Source organism: Acomys russatus, chromosome X, assembly GCF_903995435.1.
Source record: "Acomys russatus chromosome X, mAcoRus1.1, whole genome shotgun sequence".
Lineage (NCBI taxonomy): Eukaryota > Metazoa > Chordata > Mammalia > Rodentia > Muridae > Acomys > Acomys russatus.
This window is the reverse complement of record NC_067169.1, coordinates 67,009,502-67,015,582: the sequence shown is the minus strand read 5'-3', so window position 1 is coordinate 67,015,582 and position 6,081 is coordinate 67,009,502.

Below are 6,081 nucleotides of genomic sequence, written 5' to 3'. Positions count from 1 at the left end.
TGGGATTACTGGGGTGGCTGAGAGGAATTTAGCCTTTCTTGGCTCTTGGATGGCCTTTTACCTCATTGATTAGATAGTAAGGTGCTCATGGTCACATAAAGCTTTCACGGAATCAATGGTCTTTGGTTTCTTGTCTCAAAAACTTGAAGAATAAAATTCATTGGCCACAGACAGTGAGTTTTAGGGAGCTAAAGAGAAATACAAAGGGTAGTCCTTAACAACAGGAGTGGGTGGTAGAAGAATATGACTGAAGATCACTCTTGTGGGTTTGTGAAGACTAGAACAATGGAGGAGGAAATGAACTAGTCATTGTGGCATGCAGATGCCTGCCAGCTTCAATCACATTCCCATGAATATATTAGTGGAAAAAGTTGATCCTTTAAGGGTAGAGGGACAAGAAAAAAAAGCATATTCCTCTCTCCAACTTATTTCTATAGCCCCTGTCAAGGATGAAGCTGTAATAAGCCCCAGGTCATTTATGGCTCTAAGCCAAAAAAGAAAAAGATCACTTTTCAGATTTTTATTCTACTACTTCCTAGCCAAGTTCTATCTCCTATTCTTATCAGATTCTGTTGCACTGAGCAGGTAGGCAGATATCAGAAAACAAGGCTTGGAAGAAGCCAAGAGTTGGTAAAAAACATCGGAAAGAAAGAGGAGTAGCCTAAGAGGCAGATGAAAAACAACAACAACAACAAATTGTGTCCAATGATATCAGTCCATTAGTACTGTGAAGACAGTCTTAAAGGGAATAAAATGTACCTACAAAGACCATCTATGAATAGTAGCTAAATCCTGCACCCTTTGCTGTACATAAGAAAAGCACTGACATTCCAGGTTACTGTTTAGTTCATTCTGCTAGTTCAGAGTATGTACAACCCACTCAACACCAGCTTTTCTGTAAAAGTCCTTTCTTCATCCCCCATTGTCCCAGTTAAGTCAAATCCTACCTGTGCTCAAAGGAGGGACACCTGAGAGGGAACTTGCTTCAGTAATTGGTTGAAATAATCCCAAGAGAAGTACATGCAAAGAGGAGTAAATATAATTATAAAAATAAAGAGAAACAAGAAAGCGCAATTCTAATGTTGGATGTAATGCATAGGACAAGTAACATTAGAGATAGGTAGCTAGATGTTAGTACTTTCAAGGGGATTTTGAGTAACTATGGAAGATAAAAACATTGTGGCTTCATTCAGTCTTAAGAATATGTTCAGGAGGCATGCCCTTGGTTGGAAGGAGAAGTGACAATAAGTTTGACTTCTTGGGAGAACACATGAGAATTGAATAGACAGATACACAGCTGAAGGACACAAATGTATGCCCATTTTGCCTTTGTTTTGCTGAGTCCTGTATACGACTCAGTAGATCCATGGCCATTTCCTTACAAAAAAAAGAGACCGCTTCTGTGAGATTGATCCAGGAGTTCTGCCTCACAGATCTTACCACTGAGTCATGAAGGTTTCTGCAAGCAATTGTAATATTCTTTGAAATATTACCAACTATTAACATAGCTGACATAAGGGCATGGAGGATATTGTCCTTCAAAGGAAATAAATCTTGTCACTAACTGAAATTCACCAGGGCCCAGAAGAATTTTACGCAGACTTCATGATCTGTTTCTTCCCTAACTTTGGCTGCAGCATTGGTGGCAGTGTAGCCATGGACTTCTTCCCATGTCCTCATGGATTAGTCTCTTTGGCGGGAGCACACAGGCCAGTTAAGAATTGCCTCAGGGACAGCTCCTGACTGTTTCAGTTGGTGTGTAACAGCCAAGTTGTCCCCTTGTTGTAGCATAGCTGCTAAAAGCAGCCTAAAGAAAGACATGTTACAGGAGTACAATATTACTTGGATTTTTTTCTTTTTCGTTTTTGTTGTTATTTGTTTGTTTTTGTTTATTTTTTGATTGCTTGATTTTAGCCTTTTTCCAGATTTTGAGCAAGTTAAGCTACATAATCCAGGCAAGAGGCTGTGATGTTTTTTCTCTGCTCAGTCTGGTGTTGAGCAGTGCAGTGAACTATTCCAGGATTACATGCATGGAGATCCATCATGGACATCTACAAAATAAGAAAAGTGAAGTTGTAGGGAGTAAAGGAAGACTTGAGTGAATTTGTTCAGAGCATATAAAGTCTTTAGTAAATGTGCATTGTTTGACATGGTCAAAGCTGTATCTTAGACACCAACATTTCAGACACATAGCAATTTGCAAAATCTTTCCCAGGGGTGAAGTTTAAATGGATTGGAATTTTTCCTCCATGTGCTATGCATAACAAAAGTGATAAGGTTCTGAATCTTTGCTGAATAATTGTTGCCATGATTCTGCAATGATGGCCGTAGACTCTAACATTCTGAAATTGTAAACCTCCAACTTCTTTTTTTATATAAGTTGAAATCATAAAAATGTCTTATTACAGCAATAGAAAATACCTATAACAAAAATTAGTGCCAAGAATTGGAAAATTGCTGAAGTATGCAAGACTCTGGAACATTGGACTAGGAAAGCAGTTGAATGCTGTAAACATGGTTCACTGGGAAATCCTAGAAGGGTCTGGACAAACTATTGCTGACGGATATGTGGACTGTGGAAGCATAGCTCAAGAGGTTTCAGAGGGTAAAACAATATCAACAACTGGACTAACGGCTATTATTTTGTTATTTTGGCAAAAAATGTGACTTCCTTCATCTTTTCTCCTATGAATATTCCTAGCTTCATTGGGAAAAGATTTTAACACAGCACAACATTGACATTTGTCACTTGAACATAAATAGCCAGTCTTTTAGGCAAAACAACTTGGTAAAAAGAAATAGAAAAATATATAGTTTGGGAATAAAAACAGCACCAAGAAATTTAATGTTGGAATCAAGGTTTCTACTGAAAAAAAAAAAAAAAAAAAGATAAGGAAAGGCCTGATGTAAATCAAGTAAAGGGAATAGTTTATACAAGTTGTGAAATGGAAAAGCTTCTTTTAAAGCTTCAAAATAAATCAAAGCTGTTGCATAATTCTAAGTGGAGGTAAAGCTGCATCACAAGTAAGGTGTTGAACATGGTAGCGTAAGACACATGACTCTGACCTTAGAGTTATGAAGCATAGACTAATAAAGTGGTTTTGGAATCTTTCTTCACAGAGTCACTGAGGCCAGGCATATGGGAAGGAAGTCTCTGCATGAAAGCACCAAGAAGCCATTGCGTGAAGTTGTTGTGAAAGTGAGTTCTTGATTGCATTGGAGAACCTCAAGTATTAGAAGTGTCAGAGGCTCCATAGGATGTCTTCCAGGGAGAGATACATTCAATTACTGGGACATACCATCTGAGACTGGAAACTCTAGATTTCTATAAGCTGTTTTAGTTTTGAAGTTTAATCATAGTAATACTAAATTAACTAAGCCAGATGAAAACATTATTTGGGCCTTCTCATTTACTAATAATGACTATTTGTGATATCAAAGAGGTAGAGAAACGGTAAAATATTTAATAATTTAAAATATGATCAAATTGTATTACAATAAATATATATTGGGGCATTAAAAACTTAGACCTTAATTTAGGTCCTTATGAAGTACATATATCCCATAAAAGTTTCTATAAGGAATCAAGTAATAAGGAAGTATCCTTTTTAGAAAAACTGTGATTAATTTTTATTAACATACAGTTTGTTAATACTTCCATTTAACTTATTTTTATAACATGAAAAACTGTTGGAACAGTCAGAGTGACTTTCCAAATTTAGATATCTTTTCTCATGAAACTCTATTTTTTAAAAAGTTATACAAGGGAGGGACTAAACTGTTCAAAATGATTTATTCAAATCAAAGAGGAAGAAAAATGTCAGTTTCATTAATCAAAGTAAAGCTATAATTAGTATCAAACTTGTATAGCTCTTCAACTTCATATTCACATTAAATATACAAGCCTGCTAAACTATGACTATTTCAGAAATGATTAAAAAGATACTCAAAATTAATTTTAAAAGAATCACAAACCCATTGAGAACATTGTTAATGAGTTAAATATGGGATCAGAGAGATGGTTCAGGATTTAAGAGTGCTTTCTGCTGTTGTAGAGAATTAGAATTCCTTTCCTAACACTCACATGAGGTAACTCACAACTTCCTATAACTTTAGATCAAATTGTTTGCTTGCTCATTACTGGCCTCTGCAAAACTGAATATGCATGGTGCATATACAGGCATGCAAGGACAAATATACACATAAATTAAGAATAAATAATAAGTTAAGCATATGTCTTTGTAGGTTCCTAACCTATTCATGTATAATCTACTTTAAATACAGGCAGATCATCCCCAGCTATTCCTGTAACTAAATTTTTTAAAAGCATGTACATAGGGAGGGGCACATGCTTGAGTTAGTGTGCCCATGGACATAAAGAGTTTAGGACAACGGTTGTATCATTTCTCAGCTGTTTTCCACCTTTTGTTAGAAATAGTCCCTATTAATCTGGAGCTTCGTCACTAAGCTTTCTTAGATGCACCTGCCTCTGTCATCATTGTTCTGAGACTATAATGTGTGACTGCACACCCAGTATATTTTTCTTTATGCAAGGTGTGGAGCTCATCAGGCTTAGGCTTTACTATTTTTTTCATCTTCTCAATCTGTATCTCCCGTTTACTGAACAGAAAATTCCTAGATGATATCATCATTAATCAATAAGCTGTAATGGACAATGAATCTGTGAGCCCCTTGATCTTGGAATTCTAGTATCTAGATAAGTAAGAGGCAAATTTCTGTTCTCTAAAATCCACCAGAAATTTAATATTTTGCTACATCATCTTGACTGTATTAGAGAATAGTAAAATTGATTAAAGTTGCTGTCGAGTAATATTATACTAAACAATATAAGGAACTGATTAAAAGTAGCATTTACAGCTGCACTAGATTAATTTGAAGATTGGCTCTGCCATTTGAGTATTAAGTAAAAAGAAAAGCAAGTTTGAGTGAAACCTTATTGATGCATTCAAAATATTCCAAAATATTGAAGTGATCAAAATTGAGAAATGACAGTTATTCGTACTATACTGCTAAATGTATGATGAAGAATGACATGGTTCTAGAGAATAGTCATGACTTTAATGAAAGAATTTCTAAAATATAATATTTTAGAATAATTAATCTCTCTTTCTATATATATTGTCTAAAAACATAAACACTTTATTTTTTGACATTTTAAATTTATGATATTGTACAAGTGTATTGTCTCTTTACTCAGTATCCCATATTTGGTTTTCTCCTGTAAATATTTCTGTTGTGTAAGAAATCCAAACCACAACTGAAAATTTTACAGGGTTATTTAATCTGTTAGAATGTCCTGGTTCTTATAAGCCCTAGACACCATAACTAAAGGTGTAAGGATTTATTTTGTCTTGGAGAAACCGAGGTTTTCATTCTTCACTAAGCTCCAATACATACAGACATATAATATATTATATTGCATATTATATATTAATTATATATTATATATTACAAATTGCATATTACACATTATATATATATCATACATATATATATATATATATATATATATATATATATATATATATATATATATATAATAAAAGCAGATCATCATGATAGGGAGCAGAGTTTGTAACAAAATTAAAATTTGTTTGATAGGACACTCTGAGAAATGGAAAGAAGATAGGCAGTAGGCATATCATTCCAGAGGACATGATTTTAGTGACTTTATCCATGTTGCCTTTCATCCAAAACTTTCAACTTGTCAACTAACAATAATTCTATCAAGATACAAATCTATGAGTCAAGTAACACATTGATGAGATCAGATCACTCACAAGCTGATAAATCTTCATTGAGTGGAGCTACTGTTTTAAGACTAATGCTTTAACATATTTGTGGCAAGATTTGTATCTAATCCATAGTGAAGATAGTTCCAGACCTCTAGTTCTGTATAAATTTGTTACCTCTAAAGTAAATTAATGATTTAGAAGAGACTTTGAAATAAAGATGTTCTATTGGATATGCCCAATATATACTTCCTAGGTCTTAACATTTAGGGTTGACATAAGAAAACTGCATTCATATTTCTAGTATGCAATGAATAATTATTGGTAA